This window comes from Diabrotica virgifera, chromosome 7 (genome assembly GCF_917563875.1).
Source record: "Diabrotica virgifera virgifera chromosome 7, PGI_DIABVI_V3a".
Lineage (NCBI taxonomy): Eukaryota > Metazoa > Arthropoda > Insecta > Coleoptera > Chrysomelidae > Diabrotica > Diabrotica virgifera.
Window position 1 is genome coordinate 61,965,309 of NC_065449.1, and position 20,636 is coordinate 61,985,944.

Here is a 20,636-nt window from a genome sequence, read left to right on the forward strand (position 1 = left end):
TTTGCACTAAAGCTTTTGGCTGTAATCGTCAACACGCTCGGCAAATGAGGCGTTATATTTTCCATCAACGTTTCGTACGTTGTATGCTAAAATGTCGACTCTAAAGTTAATATCCTGCGGGACTATTATTGAATATACAAAATCTCACATTGATGTGAAGTCTATCCGCTTCGCGTCGGATTCTGAGAAAGACAAAAATTCAAGATATCTTAAAAGTACACATAGGTTAAATACAACAAGAGCATATGTCGCAACATATAAAATTAGAACAGTGCACTTTAGATTAAATCAGAGCACTTTTAGGCTATTGATTGATGTACTTTAGAAAGAAACTACAACGTTAACGGAGTTTTATTATTTCATATGGTCAGTGGACCTCTAGATATGAATAAACGGCGGAGTGCTACCACTTACTGGGGTGCGTTTTTGAGAAAGGGGTGAAATGGTTCCTAGAAATAGAGTGCATTAGGGTGAGTTCTATGCACTTTTAGTACAAACACGTCTACAGAAAATTGTTCCAGGTTAAAGTACCCCGCACAAACCTTATGAAAATTAGGTCCCAGTGGATTTCGTTCATACTTTGGGAAAATACACTTTGAAACATCCTGATATAAAGTTCTCATGGGCACATATCAATCGTATGAAAATTATCAGATTTACTAAGTATTTAAATTCCCTGAGTTACTGGTTATCTGGCAACATGTAGAAGTTTGGATCAAGGAAAAGTACTAGTAGTCTAGGATTTTTTCCTGGCTATCCAATGGCGACCTTTACTTTGATCTTGACCTTCAACGGACGTCATCTTCTAGAGTTTCGAGGGCTTTTGGCATTAAATTGATATAAACAGATTACTCATGGGTTTTTGGGATAGCTAAATACGAATACGCCATCAGAATTAACCTCCCGAGGATGTGGTGTCTAGGGTCACTGCAAGGGACGTCATCTTCTAGAGTTTCGATGGTTTTCGGCATTTAATTGATGCAAATGTATTACTTGAGGGTTTTTTGAGGTCGCTAAACACGAATATGTCACCAGAACCGACTCCCGGAGCACCTGGTTTCCAAGGTCAATGAAATCTCCTGGAGCTTCGAGGGTCTTTGGTACTACATTAATGCAAACGGATTAGTTATAGGTTTTTGAGGTTGCTGACCACGAATTCGTGATCGGCACAGACACAGGAGCACCTGGTGTATAAGACAGGTTATCTTCTGGAGTTTCGGAGAAATCAAATGGAGGAATCAAATAGATTATTCTTAGGTTTTTAACTTCAGAAAAAACCTGTCTTAGGCAGCAGGTACTCCTGTGTCTGTGCTGATCACGCATTCGTGTTCACCAACCCCAAAAACCTATAACTAATCTGTTTGCATTAATTTAGTGCCAAAGACCCTCGAAACTCCAGGAGCGCCTTTCATTGACTTTGGAAACCAGGTACTCCGGGAGTCGCTTCTGGTGGCATATTCGTCTTTAGCGATCCCTCAAAAAACCCTCCAGTAATTCATGTGCATCAATTAAATGCCGAAAAACATCTAAACTCCATACGATGACGTCATTAGCAGTAGCCCTGGCCACCACGTCCTCCGGAGGTCAATTCTGTTGGCATATTCGTGTTTAGCGATCCCAATAACCCATGAGTAATCTGTTTATATCAAGTTAATGCCAAAACCCCTCGAAACTCTAGAAGATGACATCCGTTGAAGGTCAAGGTCAAAGTAAAGGTCGCCATTGCTTAGCCAGGAAACAATCCTAGCCGACTAGTACTTTTCCTTGATCCAAACTTCTACATGTTGCCAGATAACCAGTAACGTAGGGAATTGGAATACCCAGTAAATCTTATAATTTTCCAAGTTTGTGTCTCTATACCTTGAAAATCCTTCATATGATTGAGTTGTGTCCATGAGAATTTTTTATCAGGGTGCTTGGGAGAATACAAAGAGCATTTTCCCAAAGTATGAACAAAATCCACTAGGACCTAATTACCATACGGTTTGTGCGGGGTTAAAAAGATAAAAGAAAAAAAGAAAAAGAAATAAAAAAAATAAAAAAAAATATAAAATAAAAAGCATCACAACATATGGATGCGAAGTATGGCCCCTAAAAGACAGAACAGAGAAAATGCTTAGAGCAACAGAAATGGACTTCTGGTGCCGTTCAGCGGGAATATCTAGACGCGACAGAATAGCAAACGAGAGAGTCCGAGAAATCATGGGGGTTACAGATACTATTTTTGACGACATCAGGACCAAACAACTCAGCTGGTACGGACACGTAAGGAGAATGCCAGAGAATAGAACACCAAGACAAATCCTCGAATGGCAACCAAGAGGAAGGCGCAGACCAGGAAGGCCTAGAAGAAGTTGGAGAGGAGGAGTTGATAGAGAAATCAGGAACAGAGAACTCGAGGACGATCTATGGAATGACAGAACGAGATGGAGATTGGAAATTGGAAGACGTCGAAGAACGTTGTAAACTGATATTATATATATTGTGCGGGGTACTTTTCTATCGAAATATCACCTATTAAAATAAATAATATTTTTTTTACAAAAATATATTCAAAAAAAGCAAAAAAAAATACGAAACAAACAATTTTGTTTTTTGTCCCATAACTTTTTTACACGGGGATATAGGTAAACTAGGTATAGGCAGCTTCACAGAAAAAAAATTCCATCCTTCGTCTTTAAATGACGCGTGGTAGAAGTGTCTAGTTTCCTAAATATATGTAATTTTTCAAAGTTCGCCACTCACAACGGTTTTAGGCTATTTTCCTGGTTATTTCGCAAATATTGTTGTGTAACTTTTTTCTACGCAGCTTTATGGTAGGGGAGCCCAAGCGGGGATTTTTGCAGTCACTCGAGCGCGTCAGATTAGCATATGGTGAGAAACCTGGTACCCTGCAGATGTACCTCTACTATATATTGGCTCTTAACACAGGGGAGTTCGTTAAGGGGGGCCCGAAAAAAAAAATCTACCCCTAAAAAAACTCGAAATTGTCAGATTAAGATAAGGTAGGTTAAGTACATGCAAAAGAGTGTATATTTCAAAAATCTGACGATTTGAGCCGGGCGTAAGGAAATGGGTGAGCCCCAAAATTTCACAAGAAAAAACCGAATATTTCGCGAAATGAAGGACAGATCGAAAAACTAAAAAATATGGGCTCAATATTTTGTAAAAATCTATCGAATGATACGAAACACGACTTCTCACGGAGAGGGGTGGGGGGTAAATTTAATATTTTAAATACGAATCCCGTGATATTTCGCGAAATGAACATCAGATCGAAAAACTGTAAAATACACTTATTCAATATTTTTGAAAAATCTATCGAAAGGCACCAAACACGACCCCCCATGGATGTGGGGTGGGGGGTTACTTTAAAATCTTAAATAGGAACCCTCACTTTTTATTGCAGATTTGGATTCCTTACGTAAAAATAAGTGACTTTTATTCGAAACATTTTTTCGAATTATGGATAGATGTCGCTATAATCGGAAAAAACGATTGTTGGAAATGGAAAATTAAATTAAAAAATGGCAAGCGCCCACTAAAATGGAAAACTTTACTTTTTGGAAAACTTTTTTTGGTTTTAGGACCTACTGTTTACAACCCAATAGGTCGCCAAAGCGCTCGAGTGACTGCACATTTAGCATACTTTGCTCCCCTACCATTAGGTATATGCAGTGGTACATTTAGTAGGAAAAAAAGTCAATTACCTATAAAATGGTCTATTGTAGAAGGCTGTTTGACTATTTTTAAGCAAGATGTGGTTTTTCAAAATTTTATACTTTTAATGATTTTTGATATCTATTTTATTATTTTCAAATATCTCCGTATAACTTTTTTTCTTGTACATAATGGGCGGTTTCGCCAACGACAAATAGTAGTTTATTCTATGAATAAAGTTATTCGATCAATAAACTGACATTTGTCCATTTTACTAACGTCAAATAAGACGACTTTTTTTATTTATTAAATAAATATTTACTCTTCGAGTAAATGAGCAAATTAATCTCGCTGTAAATATCTGAGAAGGTAAATTCTTCAGTTTAGCTTTAAATTATCACAGTTATATTAAAACAAAATAAAAATTTAAACTACTCATAACTTTTATTCGACGAATAACTATTAATTGATTTATTTGTTGTTGGTGAAACCGTACCTTAGGTATATACATAAATTGTAAAATAAAAAAAAGCTTATTTTCTTTACTTTAAAATGGTGTATTGTAAAAAATTCTAGCACCATTTTTAAACAAGATAATATGCTTTTTCAAAATGTGACATATACACATCCAATATGTCACACTAAGTTGGAACCATATGGAAAACTTTTCTATTATTAACTTTATAAAAAAAATTATTCTTTGCAAAATGCTCTGCATAGGCTAAAATCTAAAATGCAATAATCAGATATAAAATTTTATCATTATTATAGTATACGAGGTAGGTATGTTAAACATTATGAATTTTGCTCAAGAGTAAAGTACCGTTATATTTCACAATATTGAAAAGTAGTATTGTAGGTCTGGATCCCGCGTATGAAAAAAAAGTTGATTAATAGCAAGCTGAAAATTTGTTAATAGCTTAAGGGTGTCTAGTCAGATAAACTTTGATATATGAGAACACTGGAACAGGGGAAGTTTTAATTGTGGAACAGGTTAAAAATTTGGAACGGTCAGACCACGAAAACGGCACATGTATTTTGTCCGACACAACAGACTTAAACTCTCCGAACAGAGATTAAACTCTCATGCAAAAATCAGACTGCTATTTATCACCAAATGGGCGTTTTAATGAGTGGAACATGTAGAATATGTCAAATGACAGGAATTATGACAGGTGATAAATAGCAGTCTGATTTTTGCATGAGAGTTTAATCTCTGTTCGGAGAGTTTAAGTTTGTTCTGTCGGACAAAATAAATGTGCCGTTTTCGTGGTCTGACCGTTCCAAATTTTTAACCTGTTCCACAATTAAAACTGCCCCTGTTACAGTGTTCCCATATATCAAAGTTTATCTGACTAGACACCCTTAAGCTAAAAACAAATTTTCAGCTTGCTATTAATCAACTTTTTTTTCATACGCGGGATCCAGACCTAAAAGAAAGTTATTTGGAATTAAAAATTATGTTATAATATGCAATTATATTCTTCAAATTAAAAAAAAATTAAATTTTTCTAAATTGTTCTCATATTAATTACGGATACCCTTGGATATCCTAAGGATATCTTGTTTAAAAATAGTCCTAGAATTTTTTACAACACACCATTTTAAAGTAAAGAACATGAGCTTTCTTTTAAATATACATAATATACAAGGAAAAAAGTTATAATGAGAAATTTAAAAAATAATCATATAAATATCAAAAATCAATAAAAGTGTAAAACTTCGAAAAACCATAACTAGCTCAAAAATAGTCTTATAAACATATACAGTAGACTGTTTTAAAGACAATTGACATCTCTTTCTACTAAATGTGCCATTTCATACGCCTAGAAATGCGTAGAAAAAAGTTACAGGACAATGTTTGCGAAATAATGGGGCAAATAGCCCAAAAATGCTGTGAGAGGCAAACTTTTAAAAATCATATTTCCGATCATAACCCCTAGAGACTTCTACCGAACGTCATTGTAAATGGAATGATGGTGGTTTTGTATTAGTAAAGCAATACCTATAGCTATATCCCCGTGGAAAAATGTTATGGAGAAAAAACAAAATTCCTTTATTTCGTGTTTTTTTTTGCTTTTTTTATATATTTTCGTAAAAAAATATTTTTTACATTAAAAGGGGATATTTCGATAATAAATTTAATCTGGAACAATTTCTATGTAGACGTGTTTGTACTAAAAGTGCATAGAACTCACCCTAATGCACCCTGTGTCTAGCGACTAATTCACCCCTTGCTCAAAAACGCACCCCATTAAATGATAGCACTCTGCGGTTTTTTCATATATAGAGGTCAATTGACCATATCAAACGATAGAACTCCGTTAACGTTGTAGTTTATTTTAGCTCGCTTATTTTGAACATAATCAATAGCCTATTTATTGAACTAGAAAAAACACTTAAACACAAAAGAGATTTACTCGTAATGTACAGATCATTCGTGGGTATTCGCGCACAAGCCAGAAGACGATCTTTTTTGACATTCATTTTATTGCGATCTATTTTTCACAAAACAATAAACAATACAGTGTGATACAATATAAAGTGACACTGTCAGTATTCACCCAGTGGTAAATAGTTAAAAAAATACAATAATAATAATAATAATTTTATTCATTTTGTGCTTTAGTTTAGTTTCTAGTGTTGACGACAAGAATGTCTGCTCTGTTTAGTCTTCTATTCTGTAGGAGTGTTAGGAGATTGGTGACCAATATGTCTGGATGATCCTGCAGTCTATTCTGGTACTTGTGCATAGAGAAATAATTTCTTCTTTGGTCGCTTGGACTTGGCGATTCCCATGTATAGTATTGTTGGAAATGTACCAAAGCGTTTTCCAAAATTGCCTAAAAACTTTTGATTAAAAGAGATTGAATCTTGTGTAGTGTGTAGGCTTGTTTCACTGACAGTTCCCCAGATTTGGATGCTATACGTCCAGATGGGTTTCAGTGCACATTTGTAGCTAAGCAATTTATTGCTTGGAATTAAGCGTGATTTTTGATTCATGAACCAGTACATGTTTCTGTATATGAGTCCCAGTTACAGTCGTTTGTTCCAAATATGCTTATTCCATGTTAGGCGACTCTCTAGGTAATTCCCTAAGTCTTTGACGTCAGGTTTTTATTGACCTATAAGTGTTGCTATAGGTTACAGCTGGACTGATCTCCTTCCTTAGTGCAAACGTAATGTGTGTTGACTTGGAGCTATTAACTTTAACTCTCCACAGTTTGAACCGTATTTGAAATCTATTTAGGTGACTTCGTAGTATCTGAGACGCTAGGGTCGGATTTTCGTGTTAGGTCATTAGGTCACTCTCATTAGCATATGTTGCAATTGTTGTACAATCTGAAGTTAGTACATCTGCTGTTAACAAAAGATACAGTATGGTTCCAAGGACACTTCCTTGGGGTATGCCAGATAATATGTCAATCAGATATGATTGTAGGATTGAAGAACTGTAAACATTTTTTTAAAGCATATCCAAAGCCATAAATATACGCAAGAGTCACTACAAGATAATAATTAGTAAAAATCCACAAGGAAGAAATTCCTGTAGCTGGCTGTATACCATTAACAAGAATAAAAAACCGCTAAACGCCGTAAAAATGAGTGGCGCATAAAATATTCCAGCTACAAAATATCTGATATGAATGTTACGTGGCGCGAAAATGGATTTTCATTTGATGCAAAACAAAATTTTAGTTTTATTTTAAAATATTTTTCCATAATATTTGCTAAATTTGAAGTAAACGCGCCACAAAAGAGTAACTTTGATACAGTTTGAATTTTGAAACTCTTTTGTGGCGCGTTTACTTCAAATTTAGCAAATATTATGGAAAAATATTTTAAACTAAAACTAAAATTTTGTTTTGCATCAAATGAAAATCCATTTTCGCGCCACGTAACATTCATATCAGATATTTTGTAGCTGGAATATTTTATGCGCCACTCATTTTTACGGCGTTTAGCGGTTTTTTATTCTTGTATCATGAGTTTTTCAAAGGTATTTACAAATTAAATGTATGAAGTTGAATGCAATGTTCCTCTATTACACGTCAAGCTTTATAAATTGTCACCTTTGTTGCATTATCTGCCAAATGATCTAGTGTCCATCGAATGTATACTAGATTTTTTTCTATTCGAAATAGATTGAAAAAAAAAATATATTGAGATGGCCGGTAAATGAAGTCGGATTGCCCGTTGCCAGATCAAATTTTGCGTCGTAACCACTACAACTACATAAACCATTTGGGGAATAATCGTTAATTGGATTATACTTTTGTATCTTAATAACTTCTAAACGGCTTAACCGATTTTGATCAGTAAACATGAGTTTGAAACGTATTAACCAGTAGTATCTGATGGATCTAAGGTCAAGTATGATAACTGAAGCTATTACAGGAATTATTGAGCTTTCGAAACCGTTGTTTCCACAGGAAATAGATTTTATCATATTTATGAAGCCTATAACCTAAAAATTCGAATTTTCCCGGATATGAGGTATACATCGTTAGATTCGTCTTGAGTCCTTCTACAAACGCTAAGTTATTGGAGCAATTCGTACGTTGAAATGTTAAGTAATTGTCGAAAAACCAAAATTTTCAAAGTTTAGTTTTTCAGTTTTTCGGCTATACTGAGCCGTGTATATGTCTGATCCTGACGGCTTGAACACCATTTGAAAGCTTAAGTCAACACTATTGATTTGATGTATTTGCAGTTCTCCTGCCTCTTCGTGATCCGAATATATATACCCCCAAAAATATGCCGTTTTGTACTTACCAAGTCCTATAGCTGGCTTATGGGTCGTCAAAAGTAACAAACTACACCGGTTCTAAATCGGCCCTGACCCCCTCTTTAAACACCGAGAAAAATATCAAATCGGTTTAACTTTCAAACACACATACATATCCACAAACATTTTCCCTTTTTTAAATAAAAATTGAGTCACATTTCTAAGCTCTATAACTTTTGAATGGTATAACCGATTTTCAAAATTAGACATGCGTTGGAAAGGCAATGATCAGTTCTATTAGAAGCCGCAAAGGTTGGACAAATTTTTAAATTTTTGGGAGTTTTGGTGACGAGAACGAAAAAGAGTCCCTAAATAGGAAGGGCCGTAAAATCTACACCCTTGGACCAAAATCGATGGTTGACATATAAATGGGTGAGTCTTTTCTGAACTTTAAGATGGGAGTTGGCCCAATTTTCAATTCAGTCAGATTTAGAAAATCGAAAATTTTGTGTATATATAGTGTCACGTGTAGGGTGGTGTGGGTGTGCGCCACTGGCGAGAACTGCCGTTCTCTGATAATGTTCAAAATTAGACATGCGTTGGAAAGGTAATGATCAGTACTGTTAGAAGCCGCAAAAGTCGGACTTAAATTTTCGAAGTTTTTGGGAGTTTTGGGGACCAGAACGAAAAACAGACCCTAAATAGGAAGGGCCGTAAAATCGACACCCTTGGACCAAAATGGATGGTTGACATATGAATGGGTAAGTCTTTTTTTAAACTTCAAGATGGGAGGTGGCAAAATTTTCAATTCAGTCAGATTTAGAAAATTGAAAATTTCGTATATATAAGTGTCGCGTGTAGGGGGGTGTATTTCTGCGCCACTGGCGAGAACTACCGTCACCTGGTAATCTTTCCGATATAAAACTAACAGCTTCGATAACTAATAAATCGAAAACTATTAATTTTATCAAAAAAATGTATAATGAACATTTTTTGCTTATAATTAATATTTTTACCAGCATTTGTGGTCACAATATAAAAAAAAATTCCACCCTCGAGATGAGATGGCAACCACCCCATGGTAAAAGCGTCTTTCGGAATCATATAGATTTTGATCCTTGGACTATCCACTACTTATTGTCAAATTTTTAAGCAAATCGATCCATTCTGTAAAAATTGCGAAGTGAAAAATTTCAGTTCCTGGACTAATTCTACATTTGGAGCTCTATAACTTCTGAACGGCTTATCTGATGTTGATCACTAAACATGAATTTGAAACGTATTGACAAGTAGTATCTGATGCATCCAAGATCGAGTATGCTTACTGAACGTATTACAGGAATTATTGAGCTTGAAAAACCGTTTTTTCCCATAAGAAATAGATTTGATCATACTTATGATGCCTATAACTTAAAAATTCGAATTTTCCCAGATATAAGGTATACACTGTTAGACGCATCCTGAGTCCTTCTACAAACGCTCAGTTATTGGCGAAATTCGTAGGTTGAAATTTTGAGTAATTGTCGAAAAACCAAAATTTTCAAAGTTTAATTTTTCAGTTTTTTGGCTATGGTGAGCACTGCGTATGTCTCAGCTTGATCGTATAACACAATGACCTAATTAATTAACCCACTTACCACGTGTGGGAGTCATATGTTGCCCTAAAGCCACATCCATAGGAATTTTATCCATCCTTTGGATTTTAAGATGGTTATATTTATATAAGACTTTTAGTCTATGTATTTGTAAAAGGTTTCAACCTTTGTATTTTTGGGTGGCTCACCATGTGCTTGTAAGTATATCCAAACTTTGCTTTTACCTTGGTCATCATTTTAACTTTAACATTTTGCTTTAATTAATATAGTTATACTTATTTTAGGTAACACTGATGATGCTCTTGTTACAGAGCGAAAACGTTTTGTTTATATGTTTGTAGCCCTATAGGGGCTTTTTAAACTATTATGCCTTTTACCAGGATAAAAATTTTTTATCCACAGAGAACGGCAGTTCTCACCAGTGGCGCACAACACCCCTACAAGCGACACTATATATACACGAAATTTTCGATTTTCTAAACCTGACTGAATTTAAAATTGGGCCAAATCCCATATTAAAGTTTAGGAAAAGACTCGTCCATCCATATGTTACTTCTCCATTTTGGTCCAAGGGTGTGGATTTTACGGCCCTTCCCATTTAAAGCCTGTTTTTCGTTCTCGTCCCCAAAACTCCCAAAAATTTCAAAAATTTAAGCCCGACCTTTGCGGCTTCTGATAGCATAGATCATTACCTTTCCAACGCATGTTTAATTTTGAAAATCGGTTATACCATTCAAAAGTTATCGAGCTCAGACATATGACTCAATTTTTATTTAAAAAATGGAAAATGTTTGTGGATATGTATGTATGTATGTATGTATGTATGTATGTGTGTGGAAAAGTTAAACCGATCTGAATTTTTTTTCTGTGTTTCAAGAGGGTGTGAGGGCCGATTCAGAACCGGTAAGTTAGCTAGAGGACTAGGTAAATACAAAATAGCATATTTTTTGGGCGTATATATCTTAGGTTTAAGGAAAGACAGGAAAACCGCAAATACACCAAATCAATAGGGTTGAGTTAAGCTTTCAAATGGCGTTTAAGCAATCAATCTGAGACATACATACTGCTCACCAGAGCCAAAAAACTGAAAAATTAAACTTTGAAAATTTTGGCTTTTCGACAATTACTCAAAATTTCAACCTACGAATTGCGCCAATAACTGAGAGTTTGTAGAAGGACTCAGGACGCGTCTAACGGTGTATACCTCATATCTGGGAAAATTCGAATTTTTAAGTTATAGGCTTCATAAGTATAATCAAATCTATTTCTTATGGGAAAAACGGTTTTTCAAGCTCAATAATTCCTGTAATACGTTCAGTTATCATACTCGATCTTGGATGCGTCAGATACTACTTGTCAATACGTTTCAAATTCATGTTTAGTGATCAACATCAGATAAACCGTTCAGAAGTTATAGAGCTCCAAAAGTATAATTAGTCCAGGAACTGAAATTTTTCACTTCGCAATTGTTACAGAATGGATAGATTTGCTTGAAAATTTGACAAATGAAACAAGTAGTGGATAGTCCAAGGATTAAAATCTATATGATGCCGAAAGACGCTTTTACCATGGGGTGGTTGCCACCTCATCTCGAGAGTGGAAATTTTTTATTATATTTTGACCGCAAATGCTGGTAAAAATATTAATTATAAGCAAAAAATGTTCATTATACATTTTTTTGATAAAATTAATAGTTTTAGATTTATTGGTTATCGAAGCTGTTAGTTTTATATCGAAAAAATTACCAGAGAACGACAGTTCTCGCCAGTGGCGCAGAAATACACCCCCCTACACGCGACACTATTATATACACGAAATTTTCAATTTTCTAAATCTGACTGAATTGAAAATTGTGCCAACTCCCATCTTCAAGTTCAGAAAAAGACTCACCCATTCATATGTCAACCATCCATTTTGGTCCAAGGGTGTCGATTTTAAGGCCCTTCCTATTTAGGGTCTGTTTTTCGTTCTGGTCCCCAAAACTCCCAAAAACTTCGAAAATTTAAGTCCGACCTTTGCGGCTTCTAACAGTACTGATCATTACCTTTCCAACGCATGTCTAATTTTGAACATTACCAGAGAACGGCAGTTCTCGCCAGTAGCGCACACCCACACCCCCCTACACGTAACACTATACATATATACACGAAATTTTCGATTTTCTAAATCTGACTGAATTGAAAATTGGGCCACGTCCCATCTTAAAGTTCAGAAAAAAAAGTCACCCATTTATATGTCAACCATCGATTTTGGTCCAAGAGTGTAGATTTTACGGCCCTTCCTATTTAGGGTCTGTTTTTCGTTCTCGTCCCCACAACTCCCAAAAACTTTAAAAATTTAAGTCCAACCTTTGCGGCTTCTAATAAAACTGATCATTACCTTTCCAACGCATGTCTAATTTTGAAATTCGGTTATACCATTCAAAAGTTATAGAGCTTAGAAATGTGACTTAATTTTTATTGAAAAAAGGGAAAATGTTTGTGGTTGTATGTATGTGTGTTTGAAAGTTAAACCGATTTGATATATTTCCTCTGTGTTTGAAGAGGGGGTCAGGGCCGATTTAGAACCGGTGTAGTTTGTGACTTTTGACCACCCATAAGCCAGCTATAGGACTTGGTAGGTAAAAAACGGCATATGTTTTGGGGGTATATTTATTCGGATCAGGAAGAGCCAGGAGAACCGCAAATACATCAAATTAATAGTGTTGACTTAAGCTTTCAAATGGTGTCTAAATAGCCGTCAGGATCAGACATACACACGGCTCAGTATAGCCGAAAAACTGAAAAACTAAACTTTGAAAATTTTGGTTTTTCGACAATTACTCAACATTTCAACCTACGAATTGCGCCAATAACTTAGCGTTTGTAGAAGGACTCAAGACTAATTTAACGGTGTATACCTCATATCCCGGAAAATTTTAATTTTTTAGGTTATAGGCTTCATAAGTATGATAAAATCTATTTCCTGTGGGAAAAACGGTTTCTCAAGCTCAATAATTCCTGTAATAGCTTCAGTTATCATACTTGACCTTAGATCCATGAGACACTACTGGTCAATACGTTTCAAACTCATATTTACTAATCAAAATCGGTTAAGCCGTTTAGAAGTTATTAAGCTACAAAAGTATAATCCAATTAACGATTATTCCCGAAATGGTTTATGTAGTTGTAGTGGTTACGACGCTAAATTTGATCTGGCAACGGGCAATCCGACTTCATTTACCGGCCATCTGAATATTTTTTTTTCAATCTATTTCGAATAAAAAAAATCTAGTGTACATTCGATGGACACTAGATCATTTGGGAGATAATACAACAAAGGTGACCATTTATAAAGCTTGACGTGTAATAGAGGAACATTGTATTCAACTTCATACATTTAATTTATAAATAACTTTGAAAAACTCCTGATACAAGAATAAAAAACCGCTAAACGCCGTAAAAATGAGTGGCGCATAAAATATTCCAGTTACAAAAGATCTGATATGAATATTACGTGGCGCGAAAATGGATTTTCATTTGATGTAAAACAAAATTCCAGTTTTATTTTAAAAGATTTTTCCATAATATTTGCTAAATTTGAAGTAAACGCGCCACAAAAGAGTTTCAAAATTCAAACTGTATCAAAGTTACTCTTTTGTGGCGCGTTTACTTCAAATTTAGCAAATATTATGGAAAAATCTTTTAAAATAAAACTGGAATTTTGTTTTGCATCAAATGAAAATCCATTTTCGCGCCACGTAATATTCATATCAGATCTTTTGTAGCTGGAATATTTTATGCGCCACTCATTTTTACGGCGTTTAGCGGTTTTTTATTCTTGTTAAATTTTACTTATAATAATTAGTAGCGATTTAAACGCTAAAATTGGCCATGAAGACATAACTTACTCAGAAAACATTGGAGAATTTGAGTTGGCTACGAGAAATAAAATTGGAAATGTTATGTTAATTTATGACTTAAACAAAGAAAACTTATACCATTCGAGCACGTTTTTAAGAATCCCTAATAGCATAAATGGACGAGGAGAAGTTCTGGTGGCAGTACAAAAATAGATTTTGGTTTATAATCCCAAATAACCAAAAATATCTGCACAGATCTCTCATTACTATGCCGTTTTGACAACTTTAATTTCAATATTGAAAGAAGCAAATCCTACTTTTTATGAAATTAAAGAGAAACGTAGTATCTTTTTTTTTAATATTACAATTGAGGGGGTTGGAACTAAAAGGGATTAAGTGCACTTTTCTGCAAATATGCTCGAAGTACATATTCGCATACTTACATGGTATTATAACTTAGTAGTGAAAGGATTCAAGCATACTTCCCTACAGTCGCCATCTATCACCATTACATTTATTTTAATGAAAACAATTGCATTTTGCATTAGTAGTAAACGGGTTTATTTGCACTTGAACCGTTTTACCACAAAACTGTTTTTAGTATTCCGTAAAAACAAGTAGTAAACGGGTTTAAGTGCGCTTAAATAATTTTACCACAAAATTATTCTAAGTATTCTGTAAAAACCTCATGTTAATACAGGATTAATTTCAAGTAAATAAGTGTTAGATTTGTACAGAATTTTGAAGACTAATTATGCAAAAGTATTATGCAACGTTCCAAGTTGTAGTTATACTGTGGATAACAGTTGGGATAAAAATGATTAGTAATATGTAGTTAACATCTGCACTTGAACCGTTTTACCAGTAACATTTATTCACATCATGTACCGCTTCAAGTATATTTTTTTTAATAATTGAAAAAAGGAAGGATATAGTAAGGGTAATATAATATACTCTTATTGTAACGTTACAAACGTCACATCTTTGATATTTTATTTTTAAATAATTATTTTACCTTATTTCCTTTAATATTTCATTAATAATTATCTTCTTCTATTTGGTTTACCCATTTTCCCCTTTAATAAAAATCGGTTGGCGCTCTCTTTTATTACCCTCTTTTATTATCTTCTATTTAATATATCTCTTTCATTTAAATCATCATACTGAACATACCTCGTATATTCATACTCTCCAAATATCTGTATTTTCAATACGGAACATGCCGCTGCTTCATAGTACTTGGTTGTCATTTTAAATGTCGTTTTCAATGACAGTGTCACTTCATAGACTTGACCCCTACTCCCTGACATACACTGGAAGGGAAAAATAAATCCTTAAAAAGGCATGTAATTCCAAAATTAAATCATTTTCGTTCCATCAAATCATCTCTTGGGGTAAGGATAACATTATATTATAATTATATTTCTCCATCTAACAGTTTTTATATTGTTTTTTTTATCTAACCTAACTTCCAATGTCAGACCATGTGTTCTGATGTTTTAATTTCAAATATAATTATCTTTTAATTTACATGTATGCACGCTTAGTAATCAGAATTTTAACTATTCTCATCTAAATTTCATTTGATTTATTCTTGTCATCTGCTACTCTTTCTGACGATTAGAACGGCAGATGGCACACGTTGGTTTTTCTTCTTGATGATTGATATGTGTCTCTATTTTATAGTTTTTGGAAAGAGATCAACCTTTCCCTCTTCGGGAACCTAAGCCTCACATCACCGGTGATGCACTTTTGAAGGCGAAGACAATGACATCCAGACTGCAACTACCACCATCTCTAGCTGCAGGGGCCTAGGGCCGAAGATCCGCCCAGGCCTACGAGAAGTCTACAACAGCAGTACCATTCAACATCAAGAAGATACCATCAGCTACCAAAAGCCATAAGTATAATCCAGAATTGTTAGTTTTTGGCAAGAATTTGAATACATTTGTTAATGCAATTTACTAAGTCATTTTATTTATTATATCTTTATGAACAATAAACATGATTAGTTAAAATTATTGATTTGTTTGCTTCCATTCTAAATTTTCATAGTTCATCTAAGATTAGGACAAGATGAACACACACCTGAGTGACTGAGCTAAGCTAAGGATGTGACGATGGCTATCTTGGATGATTGAGGTAATATTTTCGAATATTATTTCAATTAGCTGGGTAATCCATCGCCTATCTCGTTTCATTATATTTTTATTATTTTATGGAACATTGTACACTAGTCATATTTTAGTTAATGACTACTAGAATTTATAAAACTCAAACAACTCAAACAAACAACTCAAGGTGATTTTCTCATAACTATTCAAACTTCACTTAAATCGTTTTACGTCTGACCCCCTCAATTGTAAATAATGTATTTAATAAATATTATCATTCTATTTTATTTTCATACAATAAAATTTTTTGGTCAAATTACTATGCACTGTGAGAGTTTCATTTTATTTTCACGTCTATTAACAAATAGCGCGATCAAAGAACAATCTGACTCCAAAAAAATAAAGGAAGGATGAAAATTTGGGAATAGGTAGTTGAAATTGTCTTATATTAAATAAGAAAAGGTTTACAATTCTACATCCCCTCCATTTTACAAAAATGGAGGGGAATACCCCCCTCTCGAAGATGAAAAAAATACATTCAAAATAAGACCGGAATTGGATAAAACGACTAATTCTAAATAACTTTTCTTTTATAGACTTTTTTTACTGTCAATACTTTTCAAGTTATTTTCGAGTGAATATGTTTATGTTTAACAAAATAAAACATATTTTTGGACGGTTTTTCGGAGATAACGCAAAAAGTATGTATTTTAGCGAAAAAAATATTCCCAGCAAAAATATAGCCCATAAAAAATTGAACAAAATGTTGTATACATGAGGTCTGTAGAACCAGTAGAAGCAGAGTTGCAGCTAATGAAAAGTAGGTTCTTCTTCGTCAAATTCTAAATCGAATATTTCAACGTGAAATAACCCAAAAACGGAGCACTTTTAGGGGAAAATTCATTTTAACTTTTTTAAAGTGCTTAAAAAAAGGTTTATTTTTGTTTTTTTAAAAAACTTGTAATATTAAAAGTAAGTAAATTACGCTCAACATATTGTTGGTCCCTTTTGTTTTATGGTAAAAAAATCGCGAAAATCACCCCCTAATTAGCATCACATATAAATTTTAATATTACCTCTTCACAAATTACTTTGCCTATGTATTATTTATATGATCTGTAAGTTTCATCGGTTCAAAGTGCTTATTTTTGAAAAAGCTGTAGTTAAAATGGCTTGAACGAGTAACTAATCACGAGTTTAGGCAAATTTTGAACAGCCATAGCATAACCAATTTTTGTCTAACAAGCAAACAAAAAATCAAAAATATTCAGAAAAGCAAAACGTACATTTTATTACTCTTTGAGATTTTTGGTATTCTTAATTGTTTTTAAGTTAATTCCAAAAACAATTACGATTTTTTTCTAAATAAAAAAAATGTTTTATTTTAAACCCAATTTTTTTCAAAACTGAGCGCTTTGAACCAATGAAACTTATAGATAACATAAACAATACATAAGTAAAGTAACTTGTAAAGCGATAACGATTAATTTTATTTGAGAAGCTAATTAAGGGGTGATATTCGCCATTTTTTACCAAAAAATAAGAGGGGCCAACAATATTTTGAGCGTAACTCACTTACTTTTAATGTTAGAAGTTTTTTAAAAAACAAAAATGAACCTTTTTAAATACTTTAAAAAAGTTGTTTTCCCCGAAAACTGCTCCGTTTTTTGGTTATTTCACATTGAAATATTCGATTTGAAATCTGACGAAGAAGAACGTACATTCCATTAGCTGCAACTCTGCTTCTACTGGGTCTGCAGACCTCACGCATACACTATTTTTTTCAATTTTTTATAAGCTATATTTTTACTAAGAATATTTTTTTCGCTAAAGTACTTACTTTTTGAGTTATCTCCGAAAAACCGTCCAAAAACATTTTTTTTTGGTTAAAAATGAACACATTCACTCGCAAATAACTCGAAAAATATTGACTTAGTAAAAAAACTCTATAGAACAAAAGTTACTTCGAATTAGTCATTTGGTCCAATTCCGGACTTATTTTGAACGTATATTGTTTCACCCTCGAGAAAAAATTTTTCATCCCGTATTTTCCAATTTTTGTAAAATGGAGGGGGTGTAGAATTGTAAACTTTTTCTTATATAATAATAGACAATTTCAACTACCTATTCCCAAATTTTCATCCTTCCTTTATTTTTTTGGAGGTTTTCGTAAAATTTTGCGTTCCCTGATCGGGCTAAAAGACATAGCAAAAATACGACTTTTCCCGGTAAAGCTACATCTTAATTTAACACTTTAGATTGTTTTCATATAGACACCCGAAACAAATTTTCGACAAAAAAATAAGGAAAACTTACTTGGTCAATTGCTAATCAATCGATATAATGCTCACTCACCTGAAACAAAAAATGAGTACTTATTATAATGTCTCATATAATATTACGACAACAAAAGACATTAAACATTAGTAATACGTTTTGCAAACAAGCAATTGAGACTTCGTAAGTTCTATATTTTCACCCAATTTAATAGGCAATGGAAATGGAAGGGAGAATTCTGTAATATAATTACTGAAAAAGATAACAAAAATATTATACAATTTAACATCCAGTCGCAATGGGAAAATCAATATATTAATCAAGCAAATTCATCATTAAACCCATACTTTAGTATTCATCAAGAATTGTCAGGTTCTTCTTATTTTAAATTAATGCACACAAATTCTAAATTATTTCCCGCCTGCTTATTTCATATTAAAACAAACCATGGCAAATTTCCTGCTCACTTATCTAAATTAGGTATAACACAAAATGCATTATGTAGCTGTAGGTCTTTCGGAGACTTAAATCATATATTTTTTAATTGCCATAATTATAACGTAAATACAAAAATTTTAATACAATCACTTACTCAAAAGAATTATTTACAACCTTACCATATGCATAATGTTGTCTATACCACTGATATGAACATATTAAATCTGCTAGTCAGTTTTCTCAAAAGTACTAATATATATTTATAAATGTTTATAATTTGAATTTATTGTATTATCATAAACAATTACCTTAATAATTTTGACATAAACAAAATCTGCGGCAAATGGACTTGCATCCAAGCCAAAAACAAGCACACACACACACACACAAATGGAAGTCGATATTTGAACCCCTCGTGTAACTTTGCGTCGATTAATATACGATTTCATTAATTTTGAGTAATTTTTGCTAAACTTCCGCTCATATTGTTTTGACCGGAGATGACATCAAAACCGGAACTTATTATTCGAGTTCGACTTTTAAATACGTGATAATTGATATATTATGTATATGAAGCCATGAGAGCCAGAGTGGCCTAAGTGATATAGTCGGTTCGCTAAACTCGGACACAACTGGCTAATGATTTTAGTAGGTAATTTTTTGTAAATTTTGATAAAATTGGCAAAGTTACTAACTATTTAGTAATTATTAACTATTTAGTAATTTTTTTTTGTCGCCAATTTTACCAAATTGGCAAAATTAGCTAAAATCACTAGCCAGTGGTGTCTGAGTTTAGCGAACCGACTATAAGAATATTACTTTAAAAGTAACATAATCAACAAAAAATAATAATCAGAAGCTAATATTGTCCGATTGTTTTAGTAATTGTATGTTGACCAATAATCATTATTGGTCAACATACAATTACTAAAACAATCGGACATTGATAGCTTCCGATCATTTTCTTTCATTATGTAAAGTAACGTTCTTATAAGTTAGGCCACTCTGGCTCCCATGGCCTCATATTATGTTGGTACTATTTCTGCAACTACGTTGGATGTGATATAAAAAACCGGACGTATACGCTTATTCGCGTCTTGCTTAGGCGCGTGGAGTAATATATCGCTTGTACTATTTTGGCGTCTTTAAAACAGATTTTCCAGAGTTGCAACTATGCAACAGGAAGTCCGATGTTCAATTTCTCACCTTTACTACCATCCTTGAATAATAAGGTCTCACTCAACGCCTTATTTTTTATTGTGTATTCTTAGACAGACGGAGGGAATGACAGGCATGAGACGGAAGTACATATTATTTTGTATTCGTCTTGCTAAGGTGTATAGAATAATATAATACACACACCCAAACTTATATGGAATTATCTGATATTTCTTATTATTTCGGGTAGATTTAAAAAACGAACACACGAAGTAAAAGAATATTTTTTATTTTAAAACAATTTAGTCACAAATACATAACAATTAAATAAAACAATATAATATTTAAACAACAAATTGAAACTAGTTGTTTTAAAGTCAATAGCATAAAAAATTTCAATGTAAAACTAATAATGTTTAAAATGTTTTGATTAATTTTTTTTTTGTTTTTTGGTGGTCAGTGTTATCACTTCTAGTCTTTTTGCAAGCTTCAGTTTGCGGGGGCACGCTCCTAATCAAATTATCAATATTTTGTTGTGGTAGGTTGCTCCATTCTTCAAGAGCAGCTTGTATTAGCCGTGCGGGGTTTTATTTTTTTTAAGCATATCCCACAAACACTCAATAGGGTAAAGCTAGGGTGAGCAAGCAGGCCACTCTAAACAAGGGATACCTTCTGCTTCATTGATGTCTCTAGTCTCTCTAATTGTATGTGGAGGTCCATTATCATGCATAAAAATTAAATTTTTGCCTGTTGCACATCTCCAGAGCCTAACTACAGGTTATCAACATACCTGTGAGCAGTCAACGTTGATTGGATGAAAATTA